The sequence below is a fragment of the Ranitomeya variabilis genome, chromosome 3 (assembly GCF_051348905.1).
Source record: "Ranitomeya variabilis isolate aRanVar5 chromosome 3, aRanVar5.hap1, whole genome shotgun sequence".
Lineage (NCBI taxonomy): Eukaryota > Metazoa > Chordata > Amphibia > Anura > Dendrobatidae > Ranitomeya > Ranitomeya variabilis.
The window spans coordinates 469,578,868-469,599,204 of record NC_135234.1 but is presented as its reverse complement, the minus strand read 5'-3'; the positions used below and the strand labels follow the sequence as shown (position 1 = coordinate 469,599,204).

At 43.1% G+C, this 20,337-nt stretch overlaps 1 long non-coding RNA gene across 6 annotated transcripts in view; it reads left to right on the top strand.

Moving 5' to 3' along the window:
• Positions 1 to 20,337, top strand: part of LOC143818317 (uncharacterized) — a 122,291-nt gene that overhangs the window by 56,297 nt on the left and 45,657 nt on the right. For 4 of the 6 annotated variants that reach the window (XR_013224458.1, XR_013224455.1, XR_013224456.1 and 1 more), the window contains exon 3: positions 8,164 to 8,335. This is a non-coding gene — a long non-coding RNA (uncharacterized LOC143818317). Of the gene's footprint in view, positions 1 to 8,163; positions 8,336 to 13,441; positions 13,706 to 20,337 lie in introns of those variants that run through there. The other 2 variants (XR_013224457.1, XR_013224459.1) reach the window with 2 other exon arrangements.

Below are 20,337 nucleotides of genomic sequence, written 5' to 3'. Positions count from 1 at the left end.
ACGGTAGTGTGACTCCGGCCAAAGGGATATTTCCATCTCCAAGATCCTATTCCAATATGTAGTATGTGTAATAATAACAATAATAGCAAATACCTGCAATTAGAAATGTAATATAGTTCTTCTGATTACCTATGTTGCGTACTCCATGTGGAGGGCATTGCAGTAGTTTAAGTATCCATGGTTATTACCATTAAGAACAAACTAACTATATCAGTGGTCGTAACCATGGATACCTAAGCTACTGCTATGCTCTACATGAGGAAAGATACTTAGCGAATCATAAGAACTACACAACATTTCTAATTGGAGATATTTGCTAATATTATTGTTTCACCTACTACATATTGTGATAGGATCTTGGAGATAGGATCTTGGAGATGGGAAAACCCCTTTAAGGATTCTTGTGAAAAACAACCATCTTTTCTTTTCTGAACAAACTCTTTTTCTCTCAGTGTTGCAGCTGCTAAAATCACAGACTATGGATAACTATTGACTTTTCCATACCAAGCTGTCCTTGGTCCACCATTACAGGGGCTTATATGACTAACTATACAGAGAAGTTAGGCTGGTTTCACACTTGCGTTTTTTGCCGCTGCGTTTTAGCGCTAAAAAACGCATGCGTTTTTTTTCTATACTTAACATTAAAAACGCATTCATTTTTTTGCATGCGTTTTGACGCGTTTTTGGCAACGCATGCATTTTTTTATGCTTGCGTTTTGTTGCAGAAATGCAACCTGTAGTAATTTCTAGCGGCGTTTTTTTGCCGCAAAAACACGCATGCATTTTTTCGCGGCAAAAAAATGTATTGCTGTCTATGTAAACACATGCGTTTTTAAGCACATGCGTTTGCATGCGTTTTTAAACGCATGCGTTTCTATAGAAAAACACAAGAAAACACAAGAAAAAACAAGAAAACCCTAACCCTAACCCTAACCCTAGGGTTACTAGGGATCCTAACCCTAACCCTAAGGTTAGGATCCCTAGTAACCATAGGGATCCTAACCCTAACCCTAACCCTTAGGGTTAGGGTTAGGGTTAGGATCCCTAGGGTTAGGGATAGGGTTAGGCTTAGGATCCCTAGTAACCCTAGGGATCCTAACCCTAACCCTAACCCTAGGGATCCTAACCCTAATCCTTAGGGTTAGGGTTAGGATCCTAACCCTTAGGGATAGGGTTAGGGTTAGGATCCCTAGGGTTAGGGTTAGGGTTAGGGTTAGGATCCCTAAGGTTAGGGTTAGGGTTAGGGTTAGGATCCCTAGGGTTAGGGTTAGGGTTTGGGTTAGGGTTAGGGTTAGGGTTAGGATCCCTGTTGTGAACTCTGTTTTTGGGCTCCCTCTTGTGGTCACAACTGGTACTGTGTGAGTGCTGTCTTTGGGCTCCCTCTGGTGGTTCTTTGTGTCATTCTGCAGGTCTGAGGCAGGATCAGCTGTCTCGTTATCTCTTAGCTGGTTTCCTATTTAGTTCACCTGGACTCTCAGTTGTTGCTTGCTGTCAATGTCTTCAGTGCTATTTTGGAGCTCTCCTGCAGTCCTTCGTTATCAGTCTCTTCAAGAGAAGCTAAGTTTTGCTTGGTTCATTTTTTGACCATCAGTGGTCATATGTTTCTTGGTTTATTTTTGTTTTCTTGTCCAGCTTGCTAATATGTGATTTCCTTGCTTGCTGGTAGCTCTAGGGGGCTGAGTTTCTCCCCTCACACCGTTAGTTGGTGTGGGGGTTCTTGTATTCTCAGCGTGGATATTTTGCATAGGGTTTTTTACTGACCGCACAGTTCACTATCTGTCTTCTGCTATCTAGTATTAGAGGGCCTCATTTGCTTAATCTGTTTTCATTTCTAAGTTTGTGTTTTCCCCTTACCTCACCGTTATTATTTGTTGGGGGCTTCCTATATCTTTGGGGTGATTTCTCTTGAGGCAAGTGAGGTCTTACTTTCCCTCCAGGAGTAGATAGTTTCTCAGGCTGCGTCGAGACGTCCAGGATTTTAGGCACGTTCACCGGCTTCCTTTAGTGTGTTGGTTAGGATCAGGTTTGCGGTCAGTCCAGTTACCACCTCCCTAGAGCTCGTGTCTATGTTCATAAACTTAGCTAGTCCGTTTTGTGATCCTCAGCCACTAGGATCATAACAGTACAGCAGGCCGAAAAAGTGTTTAATGCATCGCAGAAGTGGGATAAGAGAAGCCCTGAGTACAATTTTTTTTTCTTCTCTCTATCTTTGCTGCATTCTGTCCAGCTTCTCTCATCCCCTTAATCTCTGGGTGGTTTTGTGTTCAGCTGCAGACATGGATATTCAGAGTCTGACTTCTAGTGTGGATCATCTTGCTGCAAGGGTGCAAAGCATTCAGGATTTTGTTGTTCATAGCCCTATGTCAGAGCCAAAAATACCTATTCCTGAGTTGTTTTCTGGAGATAGATCTAGGTTTCTGAATTTTAAGAATAATTGTAAATTATTTCTATCTTTGAGACCTCGTTCCTCTGGTGATTCCGCTCAGCAAGTTAAAATTGTTATCTCCTTGTTACGTGGCGACCCTCAAGATTGGGCCTTCTCTCTGGTGCCAGGAGATCCTGCATTGCTGAATGTGGATGCGTTTTTTCTGGCGCTTGGATTGCTTTATGAGGAACCTAATCTTGAGAACCAGGCAGAAAAGGCCTTGCTGGCTCTTTCTCAGGGCCAGAATGAAGCTGAGGTGTATTGTCAAAAATTTCGGAAATGGTCGGTGCTTACTCAATGGAATGAGTGTGCCCTGGCTGCAAATTTCAGAGAAGGTCTTTCTGAAGCCATTAAGAATGTTATGGTGGGGTTCCCCACGCCTGCAAGTCTGAATGACTCAATGGCTTTGGCCATTCAGATTGATCGGCGTTTGCGGGAGCGCAAATCTGCGCACCATCTGGCGGTGTTTTCTGAACAGAGACCTGAGTCTATGCAATGTGACCGAGTTCTGACCAGAATTGAGCGGCAAAATCATAGACGTCAAAATGGGTTGTGCTTTTACTGTGGTGATTCAACTCATGTTATCTCAGCATGCTCTAAGCGCGTTAAAAAAATCGCTAAACCTGTCACCATTGGTACTATACAGCCTAAATTCATTTTGTCTGTTACTTTAATTTGTTCTTTGTCATCCTACTCGGTTATGGCTTTTGTGGATTCAGGTGCTGCCCTGAATCTGATGGATTTGTCGTTTGCCAGGCGCTGTGGTTTTGTCCTGGAGCCTTTGGAATTCCCTATTCCACTGAGGGGAATTGATGCTACACCATTGGCTGAGAATAAGCCTCAATATTGGACTCAGGTGACCATGTGCATGACTCCTGTACATCAGGAGGTGATTCACTTTCTTGTGCTGCATAATTTGCATGATGTTGTCGTGTTGGGTCTGCCATGGCTGCAGGCCCATAATCCAGTTCTGGATTGGAAAGCTATGTCTGTGTCAAGTTGGGGTTGCCAGGGGATTCATGGCGATGCTCCTTTGGTATCAATTGCTTCTTCCACTCCTTCTGAGGTCCCTGAGTTTTTGTCGGACTACCAGGATGTATTTGATGAGCCCAGATCCGGTGCCCTGCCTCCTCACAGGGATTGTCATTGTGCTATAAATTTGATTCCTGGTAGTAAGTTCCCTAAGGGACGACTTTTTAATTTGTCTGTACCAGAACATGCCGCAATGCGGAGCTATATAAAGGAGTCTTTAGAGAAGGGACATATTCTCCCATCCTCCTCCCCTCTTGGTGCAGGATTCTTTTTTGTGGCCGAGAAGGATGGTTCTCTGAGACCTTGTATAGATTATCGTGTTTTAAATAAAATCACAGTCAAATTTCAGTATCCTTTGCCATTGTTGTCTGATCTGTTTGCTCAGATTAAGGGGTCCAGTTGGTTCACCAAGATAGGTCTTCGTGGTGCATATAACCTTGTGCGCATTAAGCAGGGGGATGAATGGAAAACAGCATTTAATACACCCGAAGGCCATTTTGAGTACTTGGTGATGCCTTTTGGACTCTCTAATGCTCCTTCTGTGTTCCAGTCCTTCATGCATGACATCTTCCGAGAATATCTGGATAAATTTATGATTGTGTATCTGGATGACATTTTGGTCTTTTCTGAGGACTGGGAGTCCCATGTGAAGCAGGTCAGGATGGTATTTCAGGTCCTGCGTGCTAATGCCTTATTTGTGATGGGCTCAAAATGTCTCTTCGGAGTACAGAAGGTTTCCTTTTTGGGTTTTATTTTTTCTCCTTCTACTATTGAGATGGACCCAGTCAAGGTCCAGGCTATTCATGACTGGACTCAGCCTACATCTGTTAAGAGTCTTCAGAAGTTCTTGGGTTTTGCTAATTTTTACCGTCGCTTCATTGCTAATTTTTCTGGCGTGGTTAAACCCTTGACGGATTTGACCAAGAAGGGTTCTGATGTGACTAATTGGTCTCCTGCGGCCGTGGAAGCCTTTCAGGAGCTGAAGCGCCGATTTTCTTCGGCTCCAGTTTTGTGTCAGCCTGATGTCTCTCTTCCTTTTCAGGTCGATGTTGATGCTTCTGAGATTGGAGCAGGGGCTGTTTTGTCGCAGAGAAGCTCTGATTGCTCTGTGATGAAGCCTTGTGCTTTCTTTTCAAGAAAGTTTTCGCCTGCCGAGCGAAATTATGATGTTGGTAATCGGGAGTTGTTGGCTATGAAGTGGGCATTTGAGGAGTGGCGACATTGGCTTGAGGGAGCTAAGCATCGTGTAGTGGTCTTAACTGATCACAAAAATCTGATTTATCTCGAGTCTGCCAAGCGGCTGAATCCTAGACAGGCTCGTTGGTCGTTGTTTTTCTCCCATTTCGATTTCGTGGTCTCGTACCTGCCTGGTTCGAAGAACGTGAAAGCTGATGCTCTTTCTAGGAGTTTTGTGCCTGACTCTCCGGGAGTTTCAGAGCCGGCTGGTATCCTCAGAGAGGGAGTGATTTTGTCTGCCATTTCCCCAGATTTGCGACGAGTGCTGCAGAAATTTCAGGCGGATAGACCGGACCGTTGCCCACCAGAGAGACTGTTTGTCCCAGATAGATGGACCAGCAGAGTTATTTCCGAGGTTCATTCTTCGGTGTTGGCAGGACATCCTGGGATTTTTGGTACCAGAGATTTGGTGGCTAGGTCCTTCTGGTGGCCTTCCTTGTCGCGGGATGTGCGTTCCTTTGTGCAGTCCTGTGGGATTTGTGCTCGGGCTAAGCCTTGCTGTTCTCGTGCCAGCGGTTTGCTTTTGCCTTTGCCTGTCCCGAAGAGGCCTTGCACGCACATTTCCATGGATTTTATTTCGGATCTTCCAGTCTCTCAGAGAATGTCTGTCATCTGGGTGGTGTGTGATCGTTTTTCCAAAATGGTCCATTTGGTGCCCTTGCCTAAGTTGCCTTCCTCCTCCGATTTGGTTCCTCTATTTTTTCAGAATGTGGTTCGCTTGCACGGCATCCCTGAAAATATTGTGTCTGACAGAGGATCCCAGTTTGTGTCCAGATTTTGGCGGATCTTTTGTGCTAAGATGGGCATTGATTTGTCTTTTTCGTCGGCCTTCCATCCTCAGACGAATGGTCAAACCGAGCGAACTAATCAGACCTTGGAAACTTATTTAAGATGTTTTGTTTCTGCTGATCAGGATGATTGGGTGACTTTTTTGCCATTGGCCGAGTTTGCCCTTAATAATCGGGCTAGTTCTGCTATTTTGGTTTCGCCTTTTTTCTGCAATTCTGGTTTTCATCCTCGTTTTTCCTCGGGTCAGGTTGAGCCTTCTGACTGTCCTGGGGTGGATTCTGTGGTGGATAGGTTGCAGCAGATTTGGAACCATGTGGTGGACAATTTGAAGTTGTCACAGGAGAAGGCTCAGCGCTTTGCCAACCGCCGTCGCGGTGTGGGTCCCCGACTTCTTGTTGGGGATTTGGTATGGCTGTCTTCTCGGTATGTTCCTATGAAGGTTTCCTCTCCTAAATTCAAGCCTCGCTTCATCGGTCCTTATAAGATTTTGGAAATCCTTAACCCGGTGTCATTTCGTTTGGACCTCCCAGGTTCGTTTGCCATTCATAACGTGTTACATAGGTCTTTGTTGCGGAGGTATGTGATGCCTGTGGTTCCTTCTGTTGAACCCCCTGCTCCGGTGCTGGTTGAGGGCGAATTGTAGTACGTGATGGAGAAGATCTTGGATTCTCGTATTTCTAGACGGAGGCTTCAGTATTTGGTTAAGTGGAAGGGCTATGGTCAGGAGGATAATTCCTGGGTTGTCGCGTCTGATGTTCATGCGGCCGATTTGGTTCATGCCTTCCATGTGGCTCATCCTGATCGCCCTGGGGGTTTTGATGAGGGTTCGGTGACCCCTCCTCAAGGGGGGGGTACTGTTGTGAACTCTGTTTTTTGGCTCCCTCTTGTGGTCACAACTGGTACTGTGTGAGTGCTGTCTTTGGGCTCCCACTGGTGGTTCTTTGTGTCATTCTGCAGGTCTGAGGCAGGATCAGCTGTCTCGTTATCTCTTAGCTGGTTTCCTATTTAGTTCACCTGGACTCTCAGTTGTTGCTTGCTGTCAATGTCTTCAGTGCTATTTTGGAGCTCTCCTGCAGTCCTTCGTTATCAGTCTCTTCAAGAGAAGCTAAGTTTTGCTTGGTTCATTTTTTGACCATCAGTGGTCATATGTTTCTTGGTTTATTTTTGTTTTCTTGTCCAGCTTGCTAATATGTGATTTCCTTGCTTGCTGGTAGCTCTAGGGGGCTGAGTTTCTCCCCTCACACCGTTAGTTGGTGTGGGGGTTCTTGTATTCTCAGCGTGGATATTTTGCATAGGGTTTTTTACTGACCGCACAGTTCACTATCTGTCTTCTGCTATCTAGTATTAGCGGGCCTCATTTGCTTAATCTGTTTTCATTTCTACGTTTGTATTTTCCCCTTACCTCACTGTTATTATTTGTTGGGGGCTTCCTATATCTTTTGGGTGATTTCTCTTGAGGCAAGTGAGGTCTTACTTTCCCTCCAGGAGTAGATAGTTTCTCAGGCTGCATAGAGACGTCCAGGATTTTAGGCACGTTCACCGGCTTCCTTTAGTGTGTTGGTTAGGATCAGGTTTGCGGTCAGTCCAGTTACCACCTCCCTAGAGCTCGTGTCTATGTTCATAAACTTAGCTAGTCCGTTTTGTGATCCTCAGCCACTAGGATCATAACAGATCCCTAGGGTTAGGATTATGGTTAGGGTTAGGATCCCTAGGGTTAGGGTTAGGATCCCTAGGGTTAGGGTTAGGATCCCTAGGGTTAGGGTTAGGGTTAGGGTTAGGATCCCTAGGGTTAGGGTTAGGGTTAGGGTTAGGATCCCTAGGGTTAGGGTTAGGGTTAGGATCCCTAGGGTTAGGGTTAGGGTTTGGGTTAGGGTTAGGGTTAGGATCCCTAGGGTTAGGGTTAGGGTTAGGATCCCTAGGGTTACTAGGGATCCTAACCCTAACCCTAACCCTAGCTATTTCTGTTTATAGTGGGTTTTCTAGTTGATTTTGATGATTGGCAGCTGTCACACACTTCTCATCATGCGTTTTAAAAACGCAAACGCAGGAAAAAACACTTGTTAACGCGTCAAAATGCCGTGTTTTTTTAACCACATGCAAAAACACATGCGTTTTTTTTTAAAACGCTGCATTTTTAAACGCAAGTGTGAAACCAGCCTAAGAGAAAGGCAGGTAGTGCTTATATTAGATGAGGGGGGCTGCTAAAATACAGCGTGCAAGCCATGTACTCCCCAGAAATAGTGTTTTTCCTCATGTTCAGAAGCAAAACAACTTTTCCTGAACAGTTAGCTGAAAGTGAATTTCCACAATAAATGCAAAATGCAAGCAGATTTGGATAAATGTAAACATATAGGAGCATATATAGTACTGTGTGGTATTAACCTGTTTTATCTATCCAATCATCTTTATTTCTGTAATGAATTTTTGCATTTGTAGAAACATGACTTCCAGAATTTGTTTATGTCTGTGCTTTTGCATCTATTAAAATTGAAGTGTTTTTCAAGATTATTGGTTTATTGAAACACCCTCTCAATAGCTTTTACTATAACTCTGTTACATGACCTCCTCCTGTGACCTTGACATTAGTAATTTGGTGCCTCATTTGTCTTTCCTGGCTTGACCTTGGCCTGCTTTCTCATCTGTTTGAACTGTGGCTTTGCACTTTTTCTCTTTTCCTCCAGCTTCCCTAATTTTATCTGGTTCCATAGGGAATATTTGAGGCCTTTCGGGTATAATACTGAAGACTACTGAAACTGAAGAATGGCAACTGAGAGTTGCATTTACTAGGTACAACAAAATAGACCAGCAACAAATGCACATCATGTGAAGACCAATCTTTCTATCATATTATAGGTGAGTCTTTTTAGGTGGATATGGAGTATGTTGGTAGACTTTAGAAAGAAATCAATTGGAAAGCAGGAAGGTGCTTAAATTAGGGTTCCGACACAAAAAGACAATTTTGCATTAAATAAAAAATGCCATAATAATGTGATAAAGTAAGTGCACTTGGCTATTTCCAATTGAGAACTAGTGAGCTCATATTAGTATCGCTCTAGATCCCGACTTTTTGCCCTCCATTAGTCATATTCTATTAGCATATTTTCACAGGATGTCTGCTGTACACAATTCTTAGCTATACGACCCTTCAGCAACTCATTTAGATACTCGGCCTCAAAAATACACTGTCACTGGATATTAGTTTCTAATTAAAGGGGATATCCGGGACTTTGTAAAAAAAAGAAAAATGTTAAGCATTAACATACCTGTTGTGCCCGTTGCCGTTCTTCACCGGCACAGAGCGGTCACAGACTGTCCCTGCTGGTGATTCAGTTGCCTTTGCTGACGTCACGTCGACAGAGCTGAAGCTTATTTTCCACCCTGCTCTATTGAGGGGGAGTGACTGCCGATGTCATATTGATATTTATAATATGATATATTAGTCACTGAGGAACTGGCTGCCAATCAGAATGATGTTGACAATCCTGCCTTGTCAACACAGTGGAGTGGAAAAGAAGCCGTTCCCTCGATGTGACATCAGCAGAGGCAGCTAAATCGCCGACAGGAATAGTCTGTGACCGCTCTATGCTACAGGCAGGCAGTTACCCACTAACTGCTTGTTAGTGCTTAGGCACATATTTTTTTTTTTATACAAAGTCTTGGATATCCCCTTTAAGCTTAATGCTGTGAGGCCGGAGCCTATTTCCAGAATATAATTGTGCCAAATTAGCTCTGTCCCTAAATACTTTGCTCCACACTAATTAAAATGTTAACAATAGATTAATTAATTTGTAAGAATAAATTCCCCATGTATTGATTAACAGGTACAACCATACTGTAATTGATTAATACCACGATACAGAGCTAAGAGCACATTGCGAAAAATGACATCACCTCCATAGTGAGACTAAGTAACAGCAATCCCACTGTAAATGAACATCACCTGTACATGAGCACATATTACCGCTCCATAGTGACTGTGTAAATTTAGTTAGGAGCATGGACATGAAACACAGACTACTGGGACTTGTGGTGGCATATACTTAACAGTGAGGGTGTAATTATATATCGTTGTTCAGGTGTAGATAAAATCAGAGCCTTACCCACAATGTATGACTGCATCCAAGTTGTACATATGACTACATCCTAGTGGTACATATGACCACATCCTAGTGGTACGTATGACTACATACTAGTGGTGCATATTACTACATCCTAGTGGTATGTATGACCACATCCTAGTGGTACATATGACTACATCCTAGTGGTGCATATGACTACATCCTAGTGGGGCATATGACCACATCCTAGGTTATTACACTTGGGGCTATTTAGTTTGGAAAAACGAAGGCTAAGGGGTGATCTTATGTTAATGTATAAATATATGAGGGGACAGTACAAAGACCTTTCTGATGATCTTTTTAATCATAGACCGGTGACAGGGACAAGGGGGCACCCTCTACGTCTGGAGGAAAAAAGGTTTAAGCATAATAACAGACGCGGGTTCTTTACTGTAAGAGCAGTGAGACTATGGAACTCTCTGCCATATGATGTTGTAATGAGTGATTCATTACTTAAATTTAAGAGGGGACTGGATGCCTTTCTGGAAAAGTATAATGTTACAGGGTATATACACTAGATTCCTTGATATGGCGTTGATCCAGGGAACTAGTCTGATTGCCGTATGTGGGGTCGGGAAGGAATTTTTTTCCCCATGGTGGAGCTTACTCTTACCACATGGGTTTTTTTTTGCCTTCCCCTGGATCAACATGTTAGGGCATGTTAGGTTAGGCTATGGGTTGAACTAGATGGACTTAAAGTCTTCCTTCAACCTTAATAACTATGTAACTATGTAACTATGTATGTATGACCACATCCTAGTGGTACATATGACTACATCCTAGTGTACATATGACTACATCCTAGTGGTACATATGACTACATCCTAGTGGTACGTATGACTACATCCTAGTGGTACGTATAACTACATCCTAGTGGTATATATGACCACATTCTAGGGGTACGTATGACTACATCCTAGTGGTACGCATGACTTCATCCTAGTGGTATGTATGACCACATCCTAATGGTACGTATGACTACATCCTAGTGGTACATATGACTACAGCCTAGTGCTACATATAACTGCATCCTAGTGGTACATATGGCTACATCCTAGTGGTACATATGACTGCATCCTAGTGGTACATATGACTACATCCTAGTGGTACGTATGACTACATCCTAGTGGTATATATGACCACATTCTAAAGGTACGTATGACTACATCCTAGTGGTACGCATGACTTCATCCTAGTGGTATGTATTACCACATCCTAATGGTACGTATGACTACATCCTAGTGGTACGTATGACTACATCCTAGTGGTACGTATGACTACAGCCTAGTGGTACATATGACTGCATCCTAGTGGTACATATGACTACATCCTAGTGATATGTATGACTACATCCTAGTGGTACATATGACTGCATCCTAGTGGTACATATGACTACATCCTAGTTGTACGTATGACTAAATCCTAGTGGTACGTATGACTACATCCTAGTGGTACATATGACTACATCCTAGTGGTACGTATGACTACATCCTAGTGGTACGTATGACTACATCCTAGTGGTATATATGACCACATTCTAGGGGTACGTATGACTACATCCTAGTGGTACGCATGACTTCATCCTAGTGGTATGTATGACCACATCCTAATGGTACGTATGACTACATCCTAGTGGTACGTATGACTACATCCTAGTGGTACGTATGACTACAGCCTGGTGGTACATATGACTGCATCCTAGTGGTACATATGACTACATCCTAGTGATATGTATGACTACATCCTAGTGGTACATATGACTGCAACCTAGTGGTACGTATACTGTAACTACATTCTAGGGGTACGTATGACTACATCCTAGTGGTATATATGTCCACATTCTAAAGGTATGTATGACTACATCCTAGTGGTACGCATGACTTCATCCTAGTGGTATGTATGACCACATCCTAATGGTACGTATGACTACATCCTAGTGGTACGTATGGCTACATCCTAGCGGTACATATGACTACAGCCTAGTGGTACATATGACTGCATCCTAGTGGTACATATGACTACATCCTAGTGATATGTATGACTACATCCTAGTGGTACATATGAATGCATCCTAGTGGTACATATGACTACATCCTAGTGGTACATATGACTACATCCTAGTGGTACGTATAACTACATTCTAGGGGTACGTATGACTACATCCTAGTGGTACATATGACTACATCCTAGTGGTATGTATGACTACATCCTAGTGGTACGTATGACTACATCCTAGTGGTATGTATGACTACATCCTAGTGGTATGTATGACTACATCTTAGTGGTACATATGACTGCATCCTAGTGGTACATATGACTGCATCTTAGTGGTATGTATGAACACATCCTAATGGTACATATGACTACATCCTAGTGGTACGTATGATTACATCCTAGTGGTACATATGACTACATCCTAGTGGTATGTATGACCACATCCTAATGGTACGTATAACTACATCCTAGGGGTACGTATGACTACATCCTAGTGGTATGTATGACTACATCCTAGTGGTATGTATGACTACATCCTAGTGGTATGTATGACTACATCCTAGGGGTGTGTTTGACTACATCCTAGGGGTACGTATGACTACATCCTAGTGGTATGTATAACTACATCCTAGGGGTATGTATGACTACATCCTAGTGGTATGTATGACTACATCCTAGGGGTGCATTTGACTACATCCTAGGGGTAGGTATGACTACATCCTAGGGGTACGTATGACTACATCCTAGGGGTGCATTTGACTACATCCTAGGGGTGCGTTTGACTACATCCTAGGGGTACGTATGACTACATCCTAGGGGTACGTGCAAGATATCTTTTAAATGCAGCCAAACAATTTTTTGTGGCATTTTTAAAATTTTACAAAAGATACCAGGCATCTTCCATCTGTCTTTTTTGGCATATGGTAGATTTCTTTATTTAGCTTGTGTCATCTTCCAATCAGAAAACACCCGAAGAATGGTAAGGTAATTTCTTTTTACAGCTTCACTTCTTTTGTGACCGGAAGCAGTTAATAGACTATTAAAAGACTGAACATCTGCATAGGAAGTTATTTTGTCATAGAAATACATATATTAATTTTTAGAGTGCTTTTAAAGGGAACCTGTCATGACAAGGCATTTTTTTAACTCTCAGATATGGGGATAATCTGCAGATGAATAGCGTCAATGCTGTACAGTTACCACGCTGAAAGCCCAGCTGCCGAGAGGAAATGAACTTTGTTCTTCCAGACAGCCTTGGAATTTCAGTCTTAGAGGCGTGGCCAGAGTTGCTTCCCTCACCGTTCGGGACACAGTGAGTGGCGGCTGTAACCACACCTCCGGCACTGACTGACAGCCAGCTTTGGGTGTAGTTACAGCCGTTACTCACTATTCCCTGAGCAATGCCGAAAGTCGCACTGGCCGAGCATCTATGACTAAAAACCCGAGGCTGCTGGGAGGAATAAAGTTCATATTAGTGCGGAGACTGCACGGCTTCAAAAGTGCTATTAACCTGCAGATTAACCCCATATCTACAGGTTAATAGCATTTTTTGACATGACAGGTGCTTTAAGGTGCTTTTTCACGTAGGTGTCAGGGCGGACCTGCCTGATAAAGACATCGTGCGTACCTACCCATAGGGGCCTGGAAGAGGTTTTTCTTATAGAGGTTTCTGCAAACCCTTAAAGAGTTACAATTGTTTTAATTTCTATTTCATAAATCAATACTACGATTATAATAAGCATCTTTGTAATAAATCTTATTAGAGGAATCTGTTTATTTCTTCTCCTGGACTGATCATTCGGTCTCTTTTTTTTTTTTGTTATAATTCTTTATTTAAATTTTCAAGTAGCAAGACAACTATCAAAAAACAGATACTCACAAACAGATCTCAGATGTGTATTGAACTCAAGAAATAGAGACTAAAATATACTTGAGACAAATAATATCGATGCAGACTTAGCTGGGAGAAAACAAGTGAGTATAATAACATTAACAACTTTTTCAGGTCTAGAGAAAATAGCCTTAAATTCCAGTTACTACAATAGAGAAAAAAGAAAGGCTAGGAGATGTGACTGGAAGGACTTCGAGAAGGCAATTTTTTGTTACTAAAGGTACCGTCACACTAAGCGACGCTGCAGCGATACAGACAACGATGCTGATCGCTGCAGCGTCGCTGTTTGGTCGCTGGAGAGCTGTCACACAGACAGCTCTCCAGCGACCAACGATGCCGAGGTCCCTGGGTAACCAGGGTAAACATTGGGTTGCTAAGCGCAGGGCCGCGCTTAGTAACCCGATGTTTACCCTGGTTACCAGTGTAAAATGTAAAAAAACAAACACTACATACTCACATTCGCGTCCCCCGGTGTCCGCTTCCTGCACTGACTGAGTGCCGGCCCTAACAGCAGAGCGGTGACATCACCGCTGTGCTGTGCTTTCACTTTACGGGCGGCGCTCAGTCAGTGTAGGAAGCGGACGGCGGGGGACGCGAAGGTGAGTATGTACTGTTTGTTTTTTTACGTTTTACACTGGTAACCAGGATAAACATCGGGTTACTAAGCGCGGCCCTGCGCTTAGTAACCCGATATTTACCCTGGTTACCATTGTAAAACATCACTGGTATCGTTGCTTTTGCTGTCAAACACAACGATACACGGCGATCTGACGACCAAATAAAGTTCTGAACTTTAATCAACGACCAGCGATATCACAGCAGGATCCTGATCGCTGCTGCGTGTCAAACACAATGATATCGCTATCCAGGACGCTGCAACGTCACGGATCGCTAGCGATATCGTTTAGTGTGACGGTACCTTAAGAGTTGAGGAAGGATATGAGATTCATATAATTGATTAAATCGGGCTAACAAGCTAGGTAGCAAAGTGATGTGCTCGACCACAGCATCACACTCAAAGGGTCTGGGGGGAGGGGAGAAGCAGAAATCAAGCAAAGTACTAGGACATAGGCGAAGATGCGTGTTGGAGGGAAGGACATCCAGACCCGGAAGGAGGGGATGAAAATTTAATCCAGGGAAGCCAAGAGGTTTGAAATTTCTCATGGGTGCGTGTTTCCCAACTAGAAAGTTCTTCTAAACGGTACAAGTCTTGAACCTTAAGAGTCCATTCTTTCAGCATCGGAGGGGTTGATTGCCTTCAATGTGTAGAAATCAGATGTTTTGCGGCTGCCAATAAGATGGGAAGCAACTGATGCTTCCCTGGATTAAAAGTAGATGAGGGAAGAGAAAGTAATACATCCTGGGGAGTAAGATCTCGATTCATTAGGCCCATACTATGTAAAGATTTATTTATGTCAGTTCAGAATTGTAATAATCCTGGGCAAAGCCAAAAAATATGTGATAGAGTACCTATAGATTGGGAGCATCTCCAGCACAATGGGGAATCGGTTAATCCTAAATGGAACAGTCGATCCGGGGTTGTGTACCATCTAGACATTCAGTCTCTTTTACGTTAATTGGTCAAATTTGTTAAATCGGCATTCAGTGAAGAAAGATTATTTACATTGCTGAGATAGGAGATGACAGTTAGATCTTTTAAAATTCAATGGAGAGGTAGCTAAGGAGGAAGGAGCTAGAGGCAGACAGACATTCTGCTGCAAGTTCACCTGAACGAACAGTTTTTTTCTATAGAACTTTATGAGCACCAACTGCCATCTTCTAACTCACTAATGACAAAGTCTGTGTTCATAGAAAACTGAATTGAGAATTTTGAGAATGAATCCAGGAGGAGAAGGGAGCAGATTTCTCTAATAAGATATATTACAAAGTTTCGTACCAACTAAAAACATATGTAAAAGTAATGTTTTTCATGCTAGAGGTGTCTTTAGTCTTTAACCCCTTAATGATGAACGCTTACATGGAAGACGCTAGTCAGAAGCAAGTGAATAGTGCGAGCTTGCACCATTCCTGGCAGATGATGCACACCCTGTCATCATCTGCCTCTAACATCAAACCGTGTATGTAAGCGCCATCTGCGGCTGTTAACCTGTTAAATTCCACTGTCAATCTGACAAAATAATTTACAGTGTATTGCTTAGGGGCTTGGCGGATGGGTTGACATGACAGCCGGGGCTCTGTTGAAGATGGTGACACATGCAAAAATATTTTTAAATTAATTTCTGAATTTTTTCCATTACTTAAATGAAAAAAGAAAGTTTGCCATTGCCATAATTTAAGTGAATTGCAGTATCACACTGCCAAGGTATTTTTTACTGCATATTCAAAGCAACAAAAACAAAACCTAAATGCAATGTCAAAATTATATATATATATTTTTTTTATTTCACCACACTTATAATTTTGTTTCTTGTTTTTGAGGGCATTGCATGGGATAATGGATGGTGTTATTCAAAAGTGCAACTTGTTCTGCAAAATACAAGCCCTCACATATCTACTGTATGGAAAAATAAAAAAGTTATGGCTTTTGGAAGAAAGGGAAGAAATAACAAAAGAGCAAAAAAGAAAAATTGCCCAGTACTAAGGATGGCAATTATCAATTTATTAGTATACATTTTTAAACAGTTTTTAATTATTTTAGCTTTACAGTAAACAGTTTTAAAATAGTATGTACTTACTGTACTTGAAATATAGTTGTTATTATTATTGCACTTCTATTATTTGCTTTTATTACATTATATTAAAGTTTTTAACACCCAGGATAACTCTTAATTTTTGGCTATAATTTTTTCCTCCTTTTTTTCCAATAGGTATAACTTTTTGTTATTTTTCTGTCCACATAGCCACATTGATTGATAGAGCTCGTTGATTTTAAGGAAAAGTAAAGTTGAACGGCACATACAAAAAAAGATAAAATCTTCACATTTTATTCCATAAGTATCAAACAATTAAAATCCACAAGGTGGTGATAGAAAAGCACTCTGATGCTTTTCTGGTGCTTTGTACGTAGTCATAGAGTCTTTATCACTGATGGTGCATACAGCATCAGAAACTCGTCAGTGTTTTTCTATCACCAACTTGTGGATTTTATCTATTTGTTTGGATTTGCCATTCAACTTTACAGCACCGATTGCATACAAAGGATAGATTTGGTCATTTACTGCGCGGTGAGCTATTTATTCGCGCTTTTCTTTGTACCTCTTTTTTTGTTCGACTTATGGTTTTGAATTACATCTTTGATTATACCATATGATGAACTGAAAAACTGGAAAAAAAAATCCAAGTCAGATGAAAAGGTGAAAATGCAATTATGGCATAGTTGTTTGAGGTTTTATTTTTAAAGTGTTCATTGTGTGGTAAAAGTGACCTGTCAACATGATTCTCCAGGTACATACGATTATGACAATTCCAAACTTGCACAGATTTTTTTTCGAAGTAGTGAAAAAAAAATCAGTAGTTTTGATTAAAAAAATTTGGTTTCTTTTGTCATTTTCCAAGACATGGAAAGTTTCTATTTTTTTGTCTATGATAAAAGGTATTTGCTTTTTTTTCTTTTTTTGCGTGACAAGCTGACGGTTTTATTTTTACCATTTTGGGGTGAGTATGAAGTTTTTATCATTTTTTTTTTTTTAGCAAAGTGTGGTTTTTGAAATACCGCAATTCTTGCATTTCAATTGTTTCACTCGTTGGGTTAACTAATTTATATATTGCTAGACCTGACATTTACAGATATGTTTTATTTTATCATTATTATTACTTTTTTTTATTTCAATGGTGGAAAAGAGGAGTGATTACATTTTTTATATTTTTTAAATTTCTTTATATTTTTTAAATCTTTATTTTACTCAGAGGACTTGAACCTAAAGATTGTCTGTTTGCTTATATTATACTAGATGGTGGCCCGATTCTAACGCATCGGGTATTCTAGAATATGTATGCATGCATGTACGTCATGCTTAGCACAGCCACATAGTACATAGCACAGCCACGTAGTATATAACACAGCCACGTAGTATATAACACAGCCACATAGTATATAACACAGACAGCCATGAAGTATATAGCACAGCCAGCCACGTAGTATACAGCACAGCCACGTAGTATATAGCACAGCCACGTAGTATATAACACAGAAAGCCACATAGTATACAGCACAGCCACGTAGTATATAGCACAGCCACGTAGTATATAGGACAACCACATAGTATATAGCAGCCACATAGTATATAGTACAGCTCATGTAACACAGACAGCCACGTAGTATATAGCACAGCCACGTAGTATATAGCAGCCACGTAGTATATAGCAGCCACGTAGTATATAGCACAGCCCACGCAGTATATAACACAGCCCACATAATATATAGCACAGCCCACGCAGTATATAACACAGCCCACACAGTATATAACACTGCCCACATAGTATATAGCAGCCAGGCAGTATATAACACAGCCCACGTAATATATAGCACAGCCCACATAGTATATAACACAGCCCATGTAGTATATAACACAGGCCACGCAGTATATAACACAGCCCACGCAGTTTATCACACAGCCCACGTAGTATATAGCAGTGTGGGTGTCACGCTCATGCCCTGACTGGTGGACATGAGCTTGGGGGGTTTGTGGCCCCACTGTGCCACGAACCAGACTACCCTGGAAGGGGCCTGACTATGACAGCTGCCTTGGTCTTCACTGGAGCCTCTGATGGTGAGGTCAGGCTTGTGCGGCAGGCAGCTGCCAGGTGCTACTCCAGGGTGGTGTCTGGCTGTGTCTGCTGATCCCACTTGGGAAACAGGAACCCCAGGATTGGTGCAGATGAGCACGGATGAAACTCAGATGAGTAGGCTGGCACGGCTGAGACACAGCTGGCAGAAACACAGGACTGGCAGGAATGGCAGAGACACAGGCCTGGCAGGCACGACAGAGACACAGGCCTGGCAGGCACAGCAGAGACACAGGGCTGGCAGGCATGGCAGAGACACAGGGCTGACAGGCACAGCAGAGACACAGACCTGGCAGGCATGGCAGAGACACAGGGCTGGCAGGCACAGCAGAGACACAGGGCTGGCAGGCACGGCAGAGACACAGAACTGGCAGGCACAACAGAGACACAGGGCTGATAGGCACAGCAGAGATACAGGGCTGGCAGGTACGGCAGAGACACAGGGCAGGTTGGTGTAGTGTATGAAGGAACAGGTAGGGACCTGTTCACACAGGAGGTGCAGGTACCGATATGATGTATGAAGGAGCAGGTTGGAACCTGTTCACACAGGAGATGCAGGTACGGAAACAAGACAGAAGGAAAAGAGTATGAAGGAACAGGTTGGGACCTGTTCACACAGGAAGAGAACCACAAGGCAGCGGATAGGAGCGGTAGAGCAACAAGAGATAGTGCAGCAACAGAAGCTAAGCAGAGGGGAACCGCAAGGAATGCAGAGAGGAGCTGCAGCAAGAGATTACTGCAGCAACAGGAGCGGAGCAGAGTAGAATGGAGCAGAACCGCAGGAGTGCGGAGCAGAGGTAAAGCTGCAAGAGAGACAAGGGTAGAACCACAAAGTGCAGAGCCAAGAGCAGAGTGAAGGCACAGAATGCAGAGCCAAGAGCAGAGTGAAGGCACAGAGTGCAGAGCCAAGAGCAAAGTGAAGGCACAGAGTGCAGAGCCAAGAGCCAAGTGCAAAGCAAAGGCACAGAGTGCAGAGACAAGAGCAAAGCAAGGTCGCAGAGTGCGGAGCCGAGAGCAGAGCAGAGAGGCATTGAAGGGAAAGAAACCACAGACAAGGAGACAGAGATAGGACAAAGTTCAGACAAGGTAATGGAACAAGACAAGGTACAATAACAAAGACACAGGGACCAGGATATACAGCCTCCTTGAGGGCAGACAAACAAGATACAAGGCAAAGCAAGGAGAACAGCCTTCAGAGAAGGCAAGACACAAAGCAAGGCCTGGCAGCTCAGAAGAAAAACACAAACTGAGTTAACACATTGAACAGGCCCAGTCCACTGGGTGGAGCTGCACTAAATACTGGAGGCCTCTTGGTAATTGGTCAGGAACAGATTAGACAGGTGCACCTGATTCCTATAAGAACCAGAGAGTTCAGGCGCCGCCCCCTATGCACACAGCCAGGAAGCATGCAGAGAGCAGAGGCACAGAATATGGAGCTGGCAAGAAACAGAAACCACAACATGACCTGGAGCAGTGGGTAAGATAGTGTGACTGATGAGAGGCCATGCCGTTATGCCAGCAGAGTTGTTACAGTGGGTACCATATCCCTATTAAAAAAAAAATAAAAAATAAAAAATAGTTATATACTCACCCTCCAAACGAAGCTGTCCCAATGCGCGCGATGCTGCCCGTCAGCTTCCGTTCTCAGTGATGCATTGCAAAATTACCCAGATGACTTAGCGGTCTCGCGAGACCGCTAAAGGTACCGTCACATTAAGCGACGCTGCAGCGATATAGACAACGATGCCGATCGCTGCAGCGTCGCTGTTTCGTCGTTGTGTGGTCGCTGGAGAGCTGTCACACAGACAGCTCTCCAGTGACCAACGATGCCGAAGTCCCCGGGTAACCAGGGTAAACATCGGGTTACTAAGCGCAGGGCCACGCTTAGTAACCCGATGTTTACCCTGGTTACCATTGTAAATGTAAAAAAACCCCACATACTCACATTCCGGTGCCTGTCAAGTCCCCCGGCGTCCGCTTCCCTGCACTCCTCCTGCATCCTGTGTAAGCGCCCCCGGAAAGCAGAGCGGTGCCGTCACCGCTGTGCTCTGCTTTACGGCCGGCTGGCGCTGACACAGTGCAGGGAAGCGGACGCCGGGGGACGC